This window comes from Oncorhynchus nerka, linkage group LG7, assembly GCF_034236695.1.
Source record: "Oncorhynchus nerka isolate Pitt River linkage group LG7, Oner_Uvic_2.0, whole genome shotgun sequence".
NCBI lineage: Eukaryota > Metazoa > Chordata > Actinopteri > Salmoniformes > Salmonidae > Oncorhynchus > Oncorhynchus nerka.
This window is the reverse complement of record NC_088402.1, coordinates 13,224,656-13,247,727: the sequence shown is the minus strand read 5'-3', so window position 1 is coordinate 13,247,727 and position 23,072 is coordinate 13,224,656. Positions and strand designations below refer to the sequence as shown.

At 43.0% G+C, this 23,072-nt stretch overlaps 1 pseudogene; it reads right to left on the bottom strand.

Moving 5' to 3' along the window:
* LOC135572389 (integrin beta-8-like) overlaps nt 1-21,974 on the bottom strand; it is an 83,242-nt pseudogene extending 61,268 nt beyond the window's left edge.
* Nucleotides 21,975-23,072: the final 1,098 nt, after the last annotated feature.

Below are 23,072 nucleotides of genomic sequence, written 5' to 3'. Positions count from 1 at the left end.
AACTGGGATGGTCCTAACAGAAACAGTCAGACAAGACATGTTGGTGTTCATCATGTAATCATCATCATCTTGTGTTCATCATGTAATCATCCTCATCATGTGTTCATCATCATCATCATGTGTTCATCATCATCATCATCATGTGTTCATCATGTAATCATCATCATCATGTGTTCATCATCATCATCATGTGTTCATCATCATCATGTGTTCATCATCATGTGTTCATCATCATCATGTGTTCATCATCATCATGTGTTCATCATCATCATCATCATGTGTTCATCATGTAATCATCATCATCATGTGTTCATCATCATCATCATGTGTTCATCATCATCATGTGTTCATCATCATGTGTTCATCATCATGTGTTCATCATCATCATGTGTTCATCATCATCATGTGTTCATCATCATCATCATCATCATGTGTTCATCATCATCATGTGTTCATCATCATCATGTGTTCATCATCATGTGTTCATCATCATCATGTGTTCATCATCATCATGTGTTCATCATCATCATCATCATCATGTGTTCATCATCATCATGTGTTCATCATCATCATCATCATGTGTTCATCATCATCATGTGTTCATCATCATCATGTGTTCATCATCATGTGTTCATCATCATGTGTTCATCATGTGTTCATCATCATCATGTGTTCATCCTCATCATGTGTTCATCATGTAATCATCATGTGTTCATCATCATGTGTTCATCATCATCATGTGTTCATCATCATGTGTTCATCATCATGTGTTCATCATCATCATGTGTTCATCATCATCATCATCATCATGTGTTCATCATCATCATGTGTTCATCATCATCATGTGTTCATCATCATGTGTTCATCATGTAATCATCATGTGTTCATCATCATGTGTTCATCATCATCATCATGTGTTCATCATCATCATCATCATGTGTTCATCATCATCATCATGTGTTCATCATCCTCATCATGTGTTCATCATGTAATCATCATGTGTTCATCATGTAATCATCATGTGTTCATCATCATCATGTGTTCATCATCATCATCATGTGTTCATCATCATCATGTGTTCATCATCATCATCATGTAATCATCATCATCATGTGTTCATCATGTAATCATCATGTGTTCATCATCATCATCATGTGTTCATCATCATCATGTGTTCATCATCATCATCATGTGTTCATCATCATCATCATGTGTTCATCATCATCATCATGTGTTCATCATCATCATGTGTTCATCATCATCATCATCATGTGTTCATCATCATCATCATGTGTTCATCATGTGTTCATCATCATCATCATCATGTGTTCATCATCATCATCATCATGTGTTCATCATCATCATCATGTGTTCATCATCATCATCATCATCATGTGTTCATCATCATCATCATGTGTTCATCATCATCATCATCATGTGTTCATCATCATCATGTGTTCATCATTTAATCATCATCATGTGTTCATCATGTAATCATCATGTGTTCATCATCATGTGTTCATCATGTGTTCATCATGTGTTCATCATCATCATCATCATGTGTTCATCATCATCATCATGTGTTCATCATCATGTGTTCATCATCATCATCATGTGTTCATCATCATCATGTGTTCATCATCATCATCATGTGTTCATCATCATCATGTGTTCATCATCATGTGTTCATCATCATCATGTGTTCATCATCATCATCATGTGTTCATCATCATCATGTGTTCATCATCATCATGTGTTCATCATGTGTTCATCATCATCATCATGTGTTCATCATCATCATGTGTTCATCATCATCATGTGTTCATCATCATCATGTGTTCATCATGTGTTCATCATCATCATGTGTTCATCATCATCATGTGTTCATCATCATCATGTGTTCATCATCATCATCATGTGTTCATCATCATCATGTGTTCATCATCATCATGTGTTCATCATCATCATCATGTGTTCATCATGTGTTCATCATCATCATGTGTTCATCATGTGTTCATCATCATCATGTGTTCATCATCCTCATCATGTGTTCATCATGTGTTCATCATCATCATGTGTTCATCATCATCATCATCATGTGTTCATCATCATGTGTTCATCATCATCATGTGTTCATCATCATGTGTTCATCATCATCATCATGTGTTCATCATGTGTTCATCATGTAATCATCATGTGTTCATCATCATCATGTGTTCATCATCATCATGTGTTCATCCTCATCATGTGTTCATCATCATCATCATCATGTGTTCATCATCATCATCATCATGTGTTCATCATCATGTGTTCATCATCATCATGTGTTCATCATCATCATCATGTGTTCATCATGTGTTCATCATGTGTTCATCATCATCATCATGTGTTCATCATCATCATCATGTGTTCATCATCATCATGTGTTCATCATCATCATGTGTTCATCATCATCATCATGTGTTCATCATCATCATGTGTTCATCATCATCATCATGTGTTCATCATCATGTGTTCATCATCATCATGTGTTCATCATCATCATCATGTGTTCATCATCATCATGTGTTCATCATCATCATGTGTTCATCATCATCATCATGTGTTCATCATCATCATGTGTTCATCATCATCATGTGTTCATCATCATCATGTGTTCATCATGTGTTCATCATCATCATGTGTTCATCATCATCATCATGTGTTCATCATCATCATGTGTTCATCATCATCATGTGTTCATCATCATCATGTGTTCATCATCATGTGTTCATCATCATCATGTGTTCATCATCATCATCATGTGTTCATCATGTGTTCATCATCATCATGTGTTCATCATGTGTTCATCATCATCATGTGTTCATCATCATCATGTGTTCATCATCATCATCATCATGTGTTCATCATCATCATCATCATGTGTTCATCATCATCATGTGTTCATCATCATGTGTTCATCATCATCATCATGTGTTCATCATGTGTTCATCATCATCATCATGTGTTCATCATGTAATCATCATGTGTTCATCATCATCATGTGTTCATCCTCATCATGTGTTCATCCTCATCATGTGTTCATCATCATCATCATCATGTGTTCATCATCATCATCATCATGTGTTCATCATCATGTGTTCATCATCATCATGTGTTCATCATCATCATCATGTGTTCATCATGTGTTCATCATGTGTTCATCATCATCATCATGTGTTCATCATGTAATCATCCTCATCATGTGTTCATCATCATCATCATGTGTTCATCATGTAATCATCCTCATCATGTGTTCATCATCATCATCATGTGTTCATCATGTAATCATCATCATCATGTGTTCATCATGTGTTCATCATCATCATCATGTGTTCATCATGTAATCATCCTCATCATGTGTTCATCATCATCATCATGTGTTCATCATGTAATCATCCTCATCATGTGTTCATCATCATCATCATGTGTTCATCATGTGTTCATCATCATCATCATGTGTTCATCATCATCATGTGTTCATCATCATCATCATGTGTTCATCATGTGTTTATCATCATCATCATGTAATCATCCTCATCATGTGTTCATCATCATCATCATGTGTTCATCATGTAATCATCCTCATCATGTGTTCATCATGTAATCATCCTCATCATGTGTTCATCATGTAATCATCCTCATCATGTGTTCATCATGTAATCATCATCATCATGTGTTCATCATGTAATCATCCTCATCATGTGTTCATCATGTAATCATCCTCATCATGTGTTCATCATGTAATCATCCTCATCATGTGTTCATCATCATCATCATGTGTTCATCATCATCATGTGTTCATCATCATGTGTTCATCATCATCATCATGTGTTCATCATGTGTTCATCATCATCATGTGTTCATCATCATCATCATGTGTTCATCATCATCATGTGTTCATCATCATCATGTGTTCATCATCATCATCATGTGTTCATCATGTGTTCATCATCATCATGTGTTCATCATCATCATCATGTGTTCATCATCATCATAATGTGTTCATCATCATCATGTGTTCATCATCATCATGTGTTCATCATGTGTTCATCATCATCATCATGTGTTCATCATCATGTGTTCATCATGTGTTCATCATGTAATCATCATCATGTGTTCATCATCATCATGTGTTCATCATCATCATCATGTGTTCATCATCATCATGTGTTCATCATCATCATCATGTGTTCATCATGTGTTCATCATGTGTTCATCATGTGTTCATCATCATCATCATGTGTTCATCATCCTCATCATGTGTTCATCATCATGTGTTCATCCTCATCATGTGTTCATCATCATCATGTGTTCATCATGTAATCATCCTCATCATGTGTTCATCATCATCATCATGTGTTCATCATCATCATGTGTTCATCATGTGTTCATCATCATCATCATGTGTTCATCATGTGTTCATCATCATCATGTGTTCATCATGTGTTCATCATCATCATGTGTTCATCATCATCATCATGTGTTCATCATCATCATGTGTTCATCATCATCATCATGTGTTCATCCTCATCATGTGTTCATCATCATCATCATGTGTCATCATGTGTTCATCATCATCATGTGTTCATCATCATCATGTGTTCATCATGTGTTCATCATCATCATGTGTTCATCATGTGTTCATCATCATCATCATGTGTTCATCATCATCATGTGTTCATCATCATCATCATGTGTTCATCATCATCATGTGTTCATCATCATCATCATGTGTTCATCATCATCATGTGTTCATCATGTGTTCATCCTCATCATGTGTTCATCATCATGTGTTCATCATCATCATGTGTTCATCATCATCATCATGTGTTCATCATGTGTTCATCATCATCATGTGTTCATCATGTGTTCATCATCATCATGTGTTCATCATCATCATGTGTTCATCATCATGTGTTCATCATGTGTTCATCATCATGTGTTCATCATGTGTTCATCATCATCATCATGTGTTCATCATGTGTTCATCATCATCATCATGTGTTCATCATGTGTTCATCATCATGTGTTCATCATCATCATCATGTGTTCATCATGTGTTCATCATGTGTTCATCATCATCATCATGTGTTCATCATGTGTTCATCATCATCATCATGTGTTCATCATGTGTTCATCATCATCATCATGTGTTCATCATGTGTTCATCATCATCATCATCATGTGTTCATCATCATCATGTGTTCATCATCATCATGTGTTTATCATCATCATCATGTGTTCATCATCATCATCATGTGTTCATCATCATCATGTGTTCATCATGTGTTCATCATCATCATCATGTGTTCATCATGTGTTCATCATCATCATCATCATCATGTGTTCATAATGTGTTCATCATCATCATGTGTTCATCATCATCATGTGTTCATCATCATCATCATGTGTTCATCATCATCATCATGTGTTCATCATGTGTTCATCATCATCATGTGTTCATCATCATCATCATGTGTTCATCATCATCATGTGTTCATCATGTGTTCATCATCATCATGTGTTCATCATCATCATCATGTGTTCATCATCATCATCATGTGTTCATCATGTGTTCATCATCATCATGTGTTCATCATCATCATCATCATGTGTTCATCATCATCATCATCATCATGTGTTCATCATCATCATGTGTTCATCATCATCATCATGTGTTCATCATGTGTTCATCATCATCATCATGTGTTCATCATCATGTGTTCATCATCATCATGTGTTCATCATCATCATCATGTGTTCATCATCATCATCATCATGTGTTCATCATCATGTGTTCATCATCATGTGTTCATCATCATCATCATGTGTTCATCATCATCATCATGTGTTCATCATGTAATCATCATGTGTTCATCATCATCATGTGTTCATCATCATCATCATGTGTTCATCATCATCATGTGTTCATCATCATCATCATCATCATGTGTTCATCCTCATCATGTGTTCATCATCATCATCATCATGTGTTCATCATCATCATCATGTGTTCATCATCATCATCATGTGTTCATCATCATCATCATGTGTTCATCATGTAATCATCCTCATCATGTGTTCATCATCATCATCATGTGTTCATCATGTAATCATCCTCATCATGTGTTCATCATCATCATCATGTGTTCATCATGTGTTCATCATCATCATCATGTGTTCATCATCATCATCATGTGTTCATCATCATCATCATGTGTTCATCATCATCATGTGTTCATCATGTGTTCATCATCATCATGTGTTCATCATCATCATCATGTGTTCATCATCATCATGTGTTCATCATGTGTTCATCATCATCATGTGTTCATCATCATCATGTGTTCATCATCATCATCATGTGTTCATCATGTGTTCATCATCATCATGTGTTCATCATCATCATCATCATGTGTTCATCATCATCATCATCATCATGTGTTCATCATCATCATGTGTTCATCATCATGTGTTCATCATCATCATCATCATGTGTTCATCATGTGTTCATCATCATCATCATGTGTTCATCATCATGTGTTCATCATCATCATCATGTGTTCATCATCATCATGTGTTCATCATCATCATGTGTTCATCATCATCATCATGTGTTCATCATCATCATCATGTGTTCATCATGTAATCATCATGTGTTCATCATCATCATGTGTTCATCATCATCATCATCATGTGTTCATCATCATCATGTGTTCATCATCATCATCATGTGTTCATCATCATCATCATGTGTTCATCCTCATCATGTGTTCATCATCATCATCATCATGTGTTCATCATCATCATCATGTGTTCATCATCATCATCATGTGTTCATCATGTAATCATCCTCATCATGTGTTCATCATCATCATCATGTGTTCATCATGTAATCATCATCATCATGTGTTCATCATCATCATCATGTGTTCATCATCATCATCATGTGTTCATCATGTAATCATCCTCATCATGTGTTCATCATCATGTGTTCATCATGTAATCATCCTCATCATGTGTTCATCATCATCATCATGTGTTCATCATGTGTTCATCATCATCATGTGTTCATCATCATCATCATGTGTTCATCATGTAATCATCCTCATCATGTGTTCATCATGTAATCATCCTCATCATGTGTTCATCATGTAATCATCCTCATCATGTAATCATCCTCATCATGTGTTCATCATCATCATCATGTGTTCATCATCATCATGTGTTCATCATCATGTGTTCATCATCATCATCATGTGTTCATCATGTGTTCATCATCATCATCATGTGTTCATCATCATCATGTGTTCATCATCATCATCATGTGTTCATCATCATCATGTGTTCATCATGTGTTCATCATCATCATCATGTGTTCATCATCATCATCATGTGTTCATCATGTGTTCATCATCATCATGTGTTCATCATCATCATGTGTTCATCATCATCATCATGTAATCATCATCATGTGTTCATCATGTGTTCATCATCATCATCATGTGTTCATCATGTGTTCATCATCCTCATCATGTGTTCATCATCATGTGTTCATCATCATGTGTTCATCATCATCATGTGTTCATCATGTAATCATCCTCATCATGTGTTCATCATCATCATCATGTGTTCATCATGTGTTCATCATCATCATCATGTGTTCATCATCATCATGTGTTCATCATCATCACTTTTCATCATCATCATGTGTTCATCATCATGTGTTCATCATGTGTTCATCATCATCATCATGTGTTCATCATCATCATCATCATGTGTTCATCATGTGTTCATCATCATCATGTGTTCATCATCATCATGTGTTCATCATCATCATCATGTGTTCATCATCATCATCATGTGTTCATCATGTGTTCATCATGTGTTCATCATCATCATCATGTGTTCATCATGTGTTCATCATCATCATCATGTGTTCATCATGTGTTCATCATCATCATCATGTGTTCATCATGTGTTCATCATCATCATCATCATGTGTTCATCATCATCATGTGTTCATCATCATCATGTGTTCATCATCATCATGTGTTCATCATCATGTGTTCATCATCATCATCATCATGTGTTCATCATCATCATGTGTTCATCATGTGTTCATCATCATCATCATGTGTTCATCATGTGTTCATCATCATCATCATCATGTGTTCATCATGTGTTCATCATCATCATGTGTTCATCATCATCATGTGTTCATCATCATCATGTGTTCATCATGTGTTCATCATGTGTTCATCATCATCATCATGTGTTCATCATGTGTTCATCATGTGTTCATCATCATCATCATGTGTTCATCATCATCATGTGTTCATCATCATCATCATGTGTTCATCATCATCATGTGTTCATCATCATCATCATCATCATGTGTTCATCATGTGTTCATCATGTGTTCATCATGTGTTCATCATGTGTTCATCATCATCATCATATGTTCATCATCATCATGTGTTCATCATCATCATCATGTGTTCATCATCATCATGTGTTCATCATGTGTTCATCATCATCATGTGTTCATCATCATCATCATGTGTTCATCATCATGTGTTCATCATGTGTTCATCATGTGTTCATCATCATCATCATGTGTTCATCATCATCATCATGTGTTCATCATCATCATGTGTTCATCATCATCATGTGTTCATCATCATCATGTGTTCATCATGTGTTCATCATGTGTTCATCATCATCATGTGTTCATCATGTGTTCATAAGTGTATGTAAATAAGTATGTGTGTGTCAAGGTAAAATCAAATGAAAGTTCATCATCATCATCATCATCATGGTAGTGAATGATAAAAACAGATGGGTCATCATCATCATTTTGTTTTTCAGTGTGTTTGTGTGTGTGTGTGGGTTTGTCTGTCTGTGTGTGTGTGTGTTCATCATGGTTTGTCATCATGTGTTCATCATGTGTGTGTGGGTTTGTCATGTATTGTGTGTGTGTTTGTCATCATGTGTGTGTGTGTGTCATGTGTGTGTCATCATGTGTGTTCATCATGTGTTCATGGTTTGTCTGTCTGTCTGTCATGTGTTCATCATCATCATGTGTTCATCATCATCATCATCATGTGTTTTTCTGTGTGTGTGTCATCGTGCATCGTCATGTGTGTGTGTCATGTGTTTTTCTGTGTGTCATCATCATGTGTTTTCTGTCATGTGTGTGTGTGTGTCATCATGTGTGTCATCATGTGTTCATCATGTGTGTGTGTCACCATGGTAGAACTCTTCATATAAACACTGTTCTCCAGATGACAGAGTCCATCATGGGTGTGACTATACCATCCAGTCTGCTGTCCAACATCATGAGAGGCTGCTCTGTCATCAACAACAATAGACGCTTGGCCTCCCCATGTGTTCCACCTCTCCCTGACGGAGAGGATGAGGGGGAAAAGGAGGGTAGGGGGTCATCATGAGAAAAGGAAGGGAGGGATCAAGATGATGGTGAAAAAGAGGGGGTCTGTTGAATCATTTGCTGATCATTGTGATGAGATAACTCATTCTAAGATAGCATCATTATCAGCCACCATCATCCCTGTTCATCATCATCATGTCCTCAGTGAGTGGCATCATAGCTGAGGTCATGTTGGTCATCTTTGGTCAGAACAGACAGACAGACAGACAGACAGACAGACAGACAGACAGACAGACAGACAGACATCATGACAGACAGACAGACAGACAGACAGACAGACATGACATCATGACACAGTTCATCATCACATCACATGTGTTCACACACACACACACAGAATGACAGACACACACAGACAGACAGACACACACACACCTACCTCATCAGTAGCTTCAGCATCATCCAGCCCTCCCTCAGGTGTGTCCATGTTGTCCTGATATCCTCTGTCTCTTGATGATGCGTGTAATTCATGACATGTTGGACGTCATACATAAGAACATGGTGGAAGCCATGAGCTGGAAGACACTTCACCTCGTAGTCACTAAGACAGGAGGGAAAGATGACAGAGAGACAGAGAGAGAGAGAGACAGAGAGACAGAGAGACAGAGAGACAGAGACAGAGAGAGACAGAGAGAGAGAGAGAGACAGAGAGACAGAGAGAGAGAGAGACAGAGAGAGAGAGAGAGACAGAGAGACAGAGAGACAGAGAGACAGAGAGAGAGAGAGAGAGAGACAGAGAGACAGAGAGACAGAGAGACAGAGAGAGAGAGATGAGAGCATCAGAGAGAGAGAGAGAGACAGATAGATCAGAGAGATCATGAGACAGAGAGAGAGAGAGAGAGATCATCAGAGAGAGAGATCAGAGAGAGATCAGAGACAGAGATGAGAGAGACAGAGAGAGAGACAGAGAGACAGAGAGAGACAGAGAGAGAGAGAGACAGAGAGAGAGACAGAGAGACAGAGAGAGACAGAGAGAGAGAGAGACAGAGAGAGACAGAGAGAGAGAGAGAGATCAGTGAGAGATGTCATCACAACAACCTAGTGAAGTCATGTGTGTTAGTGTGACTGTGATGTTAGTGTGACTGTCAGTGTGTTTGTGTGACATGTCAGTGTGTTAGTGTGACTGTCAGTGTGTTATGTGACTGTGAGTGTGTTAGTGTGACTGTCATGTGTTTGTGTGACTGTCAGTGTTTTCAGTGTGACTGTGTTCATCATGTGATCATCAGTGTGTTTGTGTGACTGTGAGTGTGTTTGTGTGACTGTGAGTGTGTTTGTCATGACTGTGAGTGTGTTTGTGTGACTGTGAGTGTGTTTGTCACTGTGAGTGTCATCCTGTGACTGTCATGTGTTATCTGTGATGTGTTATGTGACTCATCATGTGTTTGTGTGACTGTCATGTGTTATGTGACTCATCATGTGTTCATCATGTGTGTCATCATGTGATGTCAGTCTCATGATGTGTTTGTCACTGTGAGTGTGTGCTAGTGTTTCTGTCACCCTACCTGCAGAGGTTATTTATCTTGGAGGGGTGTTCGTTGATGTAGGGAGATTTTTGTCATCAAAGGAATCAACCCCAGGCGCAGATCACTGAATGTTCTCTCATACGGGTGGACATCATGTGTTCATCATGGAATCAATAGGGATTCATCAGGAAGTGTTGTTTTTACATTTACATAGTGTTCATCCAACCAATCAGGGTTGAGATGTCAAATGGTTAGAGTAAACACGTAGCTCATCTAATAAAATAAAGTTGATTCATTAATACATTTATTTCAGTTGAAAACATGTGTTTATGTACATCACATGTGTTCAGTCCCTGGTTCAAATCATGAATCATCATCTGGCTGTGATTGGGAGTCCCGTGTTCATCATCACATGGTTCAGCGTAATCATTTGTCCGGGTTTGGCATCATTGTAATAAGAATTTGTTCTTAACTGACTTGTTAGTTAAATAAACAATAAATATTTAGAGTCATTGTAAATGATCAAATGTCACTCACCTGGTCCAGGTTGTCCTGCATGGATGCTGATACGTCCACCAGGTAGTACAGATCAACAGGATACCTTTCTAACTGTTTGTACTGTGTACCACACTGGCCTCAGCACCTACACACAGTGTCATGTTGATTTGGAATAAAACAAACACTTACAACGAAGCAGCATTACAACCAGTGAAATAAAGCTCAGGACAATATGGGTACAACAACCAGAAACAACCACATGCATCACGTGTGTTATAACAGGTCAATGTGCAAAAACAGCCAATCAGTGAGTTACTCTGCCCCTCACCTGGTCGGTGTGTGAGTGTGTGTCTCTCCAGGTGAAACCTGGGTTCTGCTGTGTCGTGGGTTGACCTCCACCATGATCTCTGGATGCTCTATGAATTCTAGGGTTTGTCTCCTGGCCAGGGTCACTGCCAGGTCGTGTGTGCGCTCTCCCACCTCAGCTCCATCCAGGAAACGCTGTTAGGGTCAGAGGTCAGATGTCAAAGGTTAGAGGTTAGGGACCATTCCTTTATCTCTAGAGATTATATAAGTGGGTCAAATCCATTTCATGTTGTATTTTATCACGCATCCCCATTGTGCTGCTGTCACCGTGCTTCATCAGTAAGTGCATCGATGACGTTGTTCCCACAGTGACCGTTTTTCCCCAACCAGAAGCCATGGATTACAGGCAACATCCGCACTGAGCTAAAGTGTAGAGCTCTTCTTATAAACACTGTTCTCCAGATGACAGTTTATAAGAAATCCCCCTATGCCCTCAGACAAACTATCAAACAAGCAAAGGGTAAATACAGGACTAAGATTGAATCCTACTACACCGGCTCTGACGCTCGTCGGATGAGGCAGGGCTTGTAAACTATCACGGACTACAAAGGGAAACCCAGCTCACAAGGGCCAGACGGATTACCAGGAAGTGTACTCCCAGCATGCACGGACAAACTGGCAAGTGTCGTCACTGACATTTTCAACCTCTCCCTGTCCAAATCTGTAATACCAACATGTTTGAAGCAGACCACCATAGTTCAAGTGCCCAAGAACACTAAGGTAAACTGCCTAAAGAACTACTGACCCGTAGCTGTAATCACGTCTGTAGCCATGAAGTGCTTAGAAAGGCTGGTCATGGCTCACATCAACACCATTATCACATAAACCCTAGACCCACTCCAATTTGCATACCGCCCCAACAGATCCACAGATGATGCAATCTCTATTTCACTCCACACAAAAGGAACACCTATGTGAGAATGATATTCATTGACAACAGCTCAGCGTTCAACACCATAGAGCCCATAGAGCCCATAACTAATCTAAGGACCCTGGGACTAAACACCTCCCTCTGCAACTGGATCCTGGACTTCCTGCCGGGCCGCCCCCAGGTGGTAAGGGAAGGCAACAACACATCTGCCACGCTGATCCTCAATACAGGGGCCCCTCAGGGGTGCGTGCTCAGTCCCCTCCTGTACTCCCTGTGCGTGGCCAAGCACGACTCCAACACCATCATTAATGGTTGCTGTTATCCAGGACCTCTATACCAGGCAGTGTAAGAGGAAGGCCCAAAAAAATCTGCCCAAGACCCCAGCCACCCTAGTCATACATTGTTCTCTCTGCTACCGCACGGCAAGCGGTACCGGAGCGCCAAGTCGAGGTTCAAAAGGCTTCTTAACAGCTTCTACATCCAAGCCATAAAACTCCTGAACAGCTTCTACACCCAAGCCATAAAACTCCTGAACAGCTTCTACACCCAAGCCATAAAACTCCTGAACAGCTTCTACACCCAAGCCATAAGGCTCCTGAACAGCTTCTACACCCAAAGCCATAAGACTCCTGAACAGCTAATCAAATGGCCACCCAGACTGTTCCAACATTATGTATTATCTTGCATAGTCTCTTTACCCCTACCTAAACCATAAGACTCCTGAACAGCTAATCAAATGGCCACCCAGACTATTTGTTCCACTGCTGCTACTCGCTGTTTATTATGTATTATCTATGCATAGTCTCTTTACCCCTACTATATAGCCATACAGGTACCCCTGCATATTACTCCCTGTATATAGCCATGCTACTTGGTACCCCTGCAACTATAACCATGCTACTACCTGGTACCCCTGCACATTGACTCGGTACCCCCTGTATATAGCCATGCTACTACCTGGTACCCCTGCACATTGACTCGGTACTCCCTGTATATAGCCATGCTACTACCTGTACCCCTGCACATTGACTCGGTACTCCCTGTATATAGCCATGCTACTACCTGGTACCCCTGCACATTGACTCGGTACCCCCTGTATATAGCCTCGTTATTGTTATTTTATTTTTGCTCATACATATTTTACTTTAGTTTATTTATTAAATATTATTCTAAACTATTATTTTTTCTTAAAACTGCATTGTTGGTTAAGGGCTTGTAAGTAAGCATTTCACGGTAAGGTCTACACCTGTTGTATTTAGCATTTCACGGTAAGGTCTACACCTGTTGTATTCAGCATTTCACGGTACGGTCTACACCTGTTGTATTCAGCATTTCACGGTATGGTCTACACCTGTTGTATTCAGCATTTCACGGTACGGTCTACACCTGTTGTATTCAGCATTTCACGGTACGGTCTACACCTGTTGTATTCAGCATTTCACGGTACAGTCTACACCTGTTGTATTCAGCATTTCACGGTACGGTCTACACCTGTTGTATTTGGCGCATATAACAAATCAAATGTGATGTGATTTGATTTGCTAGGGGAAAAAACAGATCTACATACATCAGGAGCCTACTCTCTTTCATTTGACTGGATGTTTAAAGGACTCTTATTTCACAGCCAGTATTCAATAAGAGTTTTCTATACAAGGTTCCTGTTATCAAGCAGTAAAACATGGTCCGGATTATCTGACACAGACTAAAACTAGTCCAGCACCAGGCTGAATCTGTGTCTGGGAAACTAAAACTAGTCCAGGACCAGGCTGAATCTGTGTCTGGGAAACTAAAACTAGTCCAGGACCAGGCTGAATCTGTGTCTGGGAAAATAAAACTAGTCCAGGACCAGGCTGAATCTGTGTCTGGGAAACTAAAACTAGTCCAGGACCAGGCTGAATCTGTGTCTGGGAAACTAAAACGAGTCCAGGACCAGGCTGAATCTGTGTCTTTGAAACTAAAACTAGTCCAGGACCAGTCTGGGAAACATACCCTAGAGTTGTTATGTTATGTCCCTCCAAGCCAGTCCTACAGGGACATAGTCTCTCCAAGCCAGTCCTACAGGGACATAGTCTCTCCAAGCCAGTCCTACAGGGACATAGTCTCTCCAAGCCAGTCCTACAGGGACATAGTCTCTCCAAGCTACAGTCCTACAGGGACATAGTCTCTCCAAGCTACAGTCCTACAGGGACATAGTCTCTCCAAGCCAGTCCTACAGGGACATAGTCTCTCCAAGCTACAGTCCTACAGGGACATAGTCTCTCCAAGCCAGTCCTACAGGGGCATAGTCTCTCCAAGCCAGTCCTACAGGGACATAGTCTCTCCAAGCCAGTCCTACAGGGACATAGTCTCTCCAAGCCAGTCCTACAGGGACATAGTCTCTCCAAGCTACAGTCCTACAGGGACATAGTCTCTCCAAGCTACAGTCCTACAGGGACATAGTCTCTCCAAGCCAGTCCTACAGGGACATAGTCTCTCCAAGCTACAGTCCTACAGGGACATAGTCTCTCCAAGCCAGTCCTACAGGGGCATAGTCTCTCCAAGCCAGTCCTACAGGGACATAGTCTCTCCAAGCCAGTCCTACAGGGACATAGTCTCTCCAAGCTACAGTCCTACAGGGACATAGTCTCTCCAAGCCAGTCCTACAGGGACATAGTCTCTCCAAGCCAGTCCTACAGGAACATAGTCTCTCCAAGCCAGTCCTACAGGAACATAGTCTCTCCAAGCCAGTCCTACAGGAACATAGTCTCTCCAAGCTACAGTCCTACAGGAACATAGTCTCTCCAAGCTACAGTCCTACAGGGACTTTCCTCCCGTACCAGCCCAGCAGACTGGCATTAACTGGAACTGACAATGTGTGCTATCTGAGCTACCTCACTCTGATACAGGGTGTGTGTGTGTGTGTGTGTGGGGGGTGCTTTCCAATTCACACACCAGTGAGCAAACCCACTCAGTCTCAAGACCAGTGACCCAGGTCATGATAACCTTATTATCATGTGTGTGTGCGTGCGTGTGTGCGTCACAAGGATAGAGGAACAAGACCACACACACACACGCACACGCACACACACACACTAACATGCTGTTAAACACACACATTATATACCTCCCTAAACAACATCAAAGCCTGCTGCTTCTCTACAGAGGAATGTGAATGCTGCACTCCTCTCTCTCCTCTCATTCTCTCTGTGCCCCCTCCTCTCTCCTCTCATTCTTTCTGTGCCCCCCCCTGATCTCTCTCTCCTCTCATTCTCTCTGTGCCCCCTCCTCTCTCCTCTCATTCTCTCTGTGCCCCCTCCTCTCTCCTCTCATTCTTTCTGTGCCCCCCCCTGATCTCTCTCTCCTCTCATTCTCTCCGTGCCCCCCCCCCTCTCTCTCGCTCTCTCTCTCACTCATACCTCCTGAAAGCACCAGGCACACCGTGGTCCGCGTTGGAGGCACTCTGAACATGATGAGACAGGAGGAGACGAACACACACGCTCACCTGTAGATAGTAATAAAGAGGAATAGAGAGAGAGAGGACGAGAAGAGAGAATTAGCATATGAAAGACTGGGGAAACCGTCATTAACCATGCAGCACTAAGACTCTGTCAATGACCATGTTCAAATCAGGAAATTGGAGAAACAGTGTAGTCACAACAGCTGTGTGTGTGTGTGTGTGTGTGTGTGTGTGTGTGTGTGTGTGTGTGTGTGTGTGTGTGTGTGTGTGTGTGTGTGTGTGTGTGTGTGTGTGTTAGCCCCCACGAGGTCAAATGCTATTTCTAGGGGGTTTAGGTCTAAGATTAGAATTAGTGTTAGGGTTATAATTACGTTAAGGGTTAGGAGCTAGGGTTAGGTTTAAGGTTAGGGTTAGGAGGTAGGGATAGGGTTAAGGTTAGGGTTAGGAGCTAGGGATAGGGTTAAGGTTAGGGTTAGGAGTTAGGGATAGGGTTAAGGTTAGGGTTAGGAGTTAGGGATAGGGTTAAGGTTAGGGTTAGGGTTAGGGATAGGGATAGGGATAGGGTTAAGGTTAGGGTTAGGAGTTAGGGATAGGGATAGGGTTAAGGTTAGGGTTAGGAGCTAGGGATAGGGTTAAGGTTAGATGTTTGGGTTAAGTTTAAGTTTAAGGGAAAATATGATTTTGAATCAGACTGAATTGTGTGTCCCCACAAGGTTAGCTGTACAAGGTGTGTGTGTGTGTGTGTGTGTGTGTGTGTGTGTGTGTGTGTGTGTGTGTGTGTGTGTGTGTGTGTGTGTGTGTGTGTGTGTGTGTGTGTGTGAGAGAGAGTGAACAGGTGCTCCAGTGTAGTTATTTCACTGGATCAGCCCTTCATATAAGGAAATTAGTCAATTGAAATAAATTCATTAGGCCCCCTTCCAGCCAATCAAAAGTGCTTTATTACAGACAGAAATACTCCTCTGCACAAAATTTGAGAGCTTTTTGTGCATATGGAACATTTCAGGGATTTTTTTTCTTCAGCTCATGAAACACTTTACATGTGTTTATATGTAGGGGCGGCAGGTAGCCTAGTGGTTAGAGTGTAGGGGCGGCAGGTAGCCTAGTGGTTAGAGTGTAGGGGCGGCAGGTAGCCTAGTGGTTAGAGTGTAGGGGCGGCAGGTACCCTAGTGGTTAGAGTGTAGGGGCGGCAGGTAGCCTAGTGGTTAGAGTGTATGGACGGCAGGTAGCCTAGTGGTTAGAGTGTAGGGGCGGCAGGTAGCCTAGTGGTTAGAGTGTAGGGGCGGCAGGTACCCTAGTGGTTAGAGTGTAGGGGCGGCAGGTACCCTAGTGGTTAGAGTGTAGGGTAGGGCGGCAGGTAGCCCTAGTGGTTAGGTAGCCTAGTGGTTAGAGTGTAGGGGCGGCAGGTAGCCTAGTGGTTAGAGTGTAGGGGCGGCAGGTACCCTAGTGGTTAGAGTGTATGGGTTAGAGTGTAGGGGCGGCAGGCAGGTACCCTAGTGGTTAGAGTGTAGGGTTAGAGTGTATGGGCGGCAGGTACCCTAGTGGTTAGAGTGTAGGGCGGCAGGTACCCTAGTGGTTAGAGTGTAGGGGCGGCAGGTACCTAGTGGTTAGAGTGTAGGGGCGGCAGGTAGCCTAGTGGTTAGAGTGTAGGGGCGGCAGGTAGCCTAGTGGTTAGAGTGTAGGGGCGGCAGGTACCCTAGTGGTTAGAGTGTATGGACGGCAGGTACCCTAGTGGTTAGAGTGTAGGGGCGGTAGCAGGTACCTAGTGGTTAGAGTGTAGGGGCGGCAGGTAGCCTAGTGGTTAGAGTGTAGGGGCAGCAGGTACCCTAGTGGTTAGAGTGTAGGGGGCGGCAGGTACCCTAGTGGTTAGAGTGTAGGGGCGGCAGGTAGCCTAGTGGTTAGAGTGTAGGGGCGGCAGGTAGCCTAGTGGTTAGAGTGTAGGGGCGGCAGGTAGTGGTTAGAGTGTATGGACGGCAGGTACCCTAGTGGTTAGAGTGTAGGGTAGGACGGCAGGTACCCTAGTGGTTAGAGTGTAGGGGCGGCAGGTACCCTAGTGGTTAGAGTGTAGGGGCAGGTACCTAGTGGTTAGAGTGTAGGGCAGGTACCCTAGTGGTTAGAGTGTATGGACGGCAGGTAGCCTAGTGGTTAGAGTGTATGGACGGCAGGTACCCTAGTGGTTAGAGTGTATGGACGGCAGGTAGCCTAGTGGTTAGAGTATAGGGACGGCAGGTAGCCTAGTGGTTAGAGTGTATGGACGGCAGGTACCTAGTGGTTAGAGTGTAGGGGCGGCAGGTAGCCTAGTGGTTAGAGTGTATGGACGGCAGGTAGCCTAGTGGTTAGAGTGTAGGGGGCGGCAGGTACCCTAGTGGTTAGAGTGTAGGGGGTAGCGGCAGGTACCCTAGTGGTTAGAGTGTAGGGGCGGCAGGTAGCCTAGTGGTTAGAGTGTAGGGGCGGCAGGTACCCTAGTGGTTAGAGTGTATGGACGGCAGGTAGCCTAGTGGTTAGAGTATAGGGGAGGCAGGTAGCCTAGTGGTTAGAGTGTATGGACGGCAGGTAGCCTAGTGGTTAGAGTGTAGGGACGGCAGGTACCCTAGTGGTTAGAGTGTAGGGGCGGCAGGTACCCTAGTGGTTAGAGTGTAGGGGCGGCAGGTAGCCTAGTGGTTAGAGTGTAGGGGCGGCAGGTAGCCTAGTGGTTAGAGTGTAGGGGCGGCAGGTAGCCTAGTGGTTAGAGTGTAGGGGCGGCAGGTACCCTAGTGGTTAGAGTGTATGGACGGCAGGTACCCTAGTGGTTAGAGTGTAGGGGCGGCAGGTACCCTAGTGGTTAGAGTGTAGGGGCGGCAGGTACCCTAGTGGTTAGAGTGTAGGGGCGGCAGGTACCCTAGTGGTTAGAGTGTATGGACGGCAGGTAGCCTAGTGGTTAGAGTGTATGGACGGCAGGTACCCTAGTGGTTAGAGTGTATGGACGGCAGGTAGCCTAGTGGTTAGAGTGTAGGGACGGCAGGTAGCCTAGTGGTTAGAGTGTATGGACGGCAGGTACCCTAGTGGTTAGAGTGTATGGACGGCAGGTAGCCTAGTGGTTAGAGTGTATGGACGGCAGGTACCCTAGTGGTTAGAGTGTATGGACGGCAGGTAGCCTAGTGGTTAGAGTGTAGGGACGGCAGGTAGCCTAGTGGTTAGAGTGTATGGACGGCAGGTACCCTAGTGGTTAGAGTGTAGGGGCGGCAGGTAGCCTAGTGGTTAGAGTGTATGGACGGCAGGTAGCCTAGTGGTTAGAGTGTAGGGGCGGCAGGTACCCTAGTGGTTAGAGTGTAGGGGCGGCAGGTACCCTAGTGGTTAGAGTGTAGGGACGGCAGGTAGCCTAGTGGTTAGAGTGTAGGGACGGCAGGTACCCTAGTGGTTAGAGTGTATGGGCGGCAGGTACCCTAGTGGTTAGAGTGTAGGGGCGGCAGGTAGCCTAGTGGTTAGAGTGTAGGGGCGGCAGGTACCCTAGTGGTTAGAGTGTAGGGGCGGCAGGTAGCCTAGTGGTTAGAGTGTAGGGGCGGCAGGTACCCTAGTGGTTAGAGTGTATGGACGGCAGGTAGCCTAGTGGTTAGAGTGTATGGACGGCAGGTAGCCTAGTGGTTAGAGTGTAGGGACGGCAGGTAGCCTAGTGGTTAGAGTGTAGGGACGGCAGGTAGCCTAGTGGTTAGAGTGTAGGGGCAGCAGGTAGCCTAGTGGTTAGAGTGTAGGGGGGGCGGCAGGTACGGCAGGTAGCCTAGTGGTTAGAGTGTAGGGGGCGGCAGGTAGCCTAGTGGTTAGAGTGTAGGGACGGCAGGTAGCCTAGTGGTTAGAGTGTAGGGACGGCAGGTAGCCTAGTGGTTAGAGTGTAGGGGCGGCAGGTAGCCTAGTGGTTAGAGTGTAGGGGCGGCAGGTAGCCTAGTTGTTAGAGTGTAGGGGCGGCAGGTAGCCTAGTGGTTAGAGTGTAGGGGCGGCAGGTAGCCTAGTGGTTAGAGTGTAGGGGCGGCAGGTAGCCTAGTGGTTAGAGTGTAGGGGCGGCAGGTAGCCTAGTGGTTAGAGTGTAGGGGCGGCAGGTAGCCTAGTGGTTAGAGTGTAGGGGCGGCAGGTAGCCCAGTGGTTAGAGTGTTGGGGCGGCAGGTAGCCCAGTGGTTAGAGTGTTGGGGCGGCAGGTAGCCTAGTGGTTAGAGTGTAGGGACGGCAGGTACCCTAGTGGTTAGAGTGTATGGGCGGCAGGTACCCTAGTGGTTAGAGTGTAGGGGCGGCAGGTAGCCTAGTGGTTAGAGTGTAGGGGCGGCAGGTACCCTAGTGGTTAGAGTGTAGGGGCGGCAGGTAGCCTAGTGGTTAGAGTGTAGGGGCGGCAGGTAGCCTAGTGGTTAGAGTGTAGGGGCGGCAGGTAGCCTAGTGGTTAGAGTGTAGGGGCGGCAGGTAGCCTAGTGGTTAGAGTGTAGGGGCGGCAGGTAGCCCAGTGGTTAGAGTGTTGGGCCAGTAACCGAAAGGTTCCTAGATTGAATCCCCGAGCTGACAAGGTAAAAATCTATCACCGGTAGGCTGTCATTGTAAATAAGAATTTGTTTTTAACTGACTTGCCTAGTTAAAAAACTCCCCTTCACCGTTGCAGTCAAACACATTAATCAGAGTAATTATGCTACAGACAGTAGACTAGGCAAATACTGTGCTTCTAAACAATGTCCCGCATAAGAACTATAGACATAATTCCACTACCAAATCAATATCAGGCTAACATCCCATGTATTTCCTGTGAGATTGGTGTTGTAATGTTATGTAGGCCTTGTTAGGAATGCTACAGGTCCCAGCTTGACTCATTTGTTAAATTAATTTATGATTAATTAGTGAATTAACAAGCAGCTCTGACTTAATTACTGTGTAGCTGTGCTCTTGACAGATCAATAACAGGATCAATGCCGTGATAAACATAATCAACGCCTTTTCAATGCCTGAAGAGATGTATAATATAAGGCTGAGCATATAACAGTATGCAAAAATGTATTTGATAGATGCAGTGAATTGATAGGCTATATGTGGTTTTCATTGTTATTGACACAGTAAGACGTGTCAGTGCAACGTCACGTCGGGGACGCTGATAGATGACCAGCAGGGTGACGAGTCGGGACATTGACGAGTCGGGACATTATCGTCCATTGTTTGTAATCTATGTATGCTTGTGTTCCCTCATGTGCTTTATGTATTGATTTGTTGTTAATTTAAAAAATATATTTAAAAAAATTATTATAACTTTTTAAAATCCAGACTGGTCTCATAAACTAGACATAGCATAATAAACGCAAATCCGGGACACTCGGACATTCATTCATTGTTAATGATTGCTTTATTCATTCATCTGTGACACCCATTAACACAATGATGATGTTATCCATTTAATAAAGATACGTCTCCATTCGCTCTTTCTGCAGTAGCCTCGCCGAGCTATCAAGGTATATTCTGTCACTCACCGGAATGCGAGCTCCCGCTGGAGATGTTAGCGGCCAAAAGCAGGAAGAGCAGCACAGGATTGTCGTATTTACGTAGCCAGGAAGTCATATCCACACCAGGAGCAGGCTTGTAGTCGAGACACCAGCAGCAGCTCCGGTCACAGGCTACTACTGACACTATCCGATAATCAACCGGAAAATACCTTGCGTCCGCGCTAACAAGAAGCAGCGCCGGGAATGCACGGTGGTCGTTGGTGCATCGTTTTTTTAAATTTCCCCCATTCATCTGCTTCATGTAGAATCACCCGGCAAGCTTCAAAACGAAAAGGAGAAAGTGAAAACGAGACATCTCTCATTCTCTCTCATCGTAGCAGCTGTTGTTTTGTGCATTCCCCAGCACATCCTGCGTCCCAGGAGAGACTGAGTCCGTTCGAATAACACCTGAAATGTTCTTCTTTGTAATGTTTCAACCTTGAGCGTTTCACGGCCATGTGCTAATTTTCTCCCTGCATGAGAAATTCGCTCCCTCTCTCTTTATCTCTCTCTCTCAATTCATTTCAATTGGCTTTATTGGCACGGGAAACATATGTTAACATTGCCAAAGCAAGTGAAGTAGATAATAAACAAAAGTGTAATAAACAATAAAAAGTTACAGTAAACATTGCACATAGTATACTGTGTTGTAACGATGTGCAAATAGTTACAAGTACAAAACGGAAAATAAATAAGCATAAATATGGGTTGTATGTACAGTGGTTGTTCTTCACTGGTTGCCCTTTTCTTGTGGCAACAGGTCACATCGTGCTGCTGTGATGGCACAACTGTCGTCTTTCACCCAGTAGATATGGGAGTTTATCAAAATTGGGTTTGTTTTCGAATTCTTTGTGGATCTGTGTAATCTGAAGGAAATATGTGTCTCTAATATGGTCATATATCAGGAGGTTAGGAAGTGCAGTTTAGTTTCCACCTCATTTTGTGGGCAGTGTGCACATAGTCTGTCTTCTCGAGAGCCAGGTCTGCCTATGGCGGCCTTTCTCATTAGCAAGGCTATGCTCACTGAGTCTGTACATAGTCAAAGCTTTCCTTAAGTTTGGGTCAGTCACAGTGGTCAGGTATTCTGCCACTGTGTACTCTCTGTGTAGGGCCAAATAGCATTCTAGTTTGCTCTATTTTTTTGTTAATTCTTTCCAATGTGTCAAGTAATTATCTTGTTGCTTTCTCATGATTTGTTTGGGTCTAATTGTGTTGCTTTCCTGGGGATCTGTGGGGTGTGTTTGTGAACAGAGCCCCAGGACCAGCTTGCTTCAATTTAATCAGAAGCCACTGCCAGATTTCTGGATAGGGCTGCGCTCAGAGTTTCTTGCCTTGGCAAATCGCGCTGTTAAGACACTGATGCCCTTTGCAACCATGTACCTATGTGAGAGTGGATTCTCTGCCCTCACTAGCATGAAAACTAAATACAGGCACAGACTGTGTGTGGGAAATGATTTAAGACCAATAC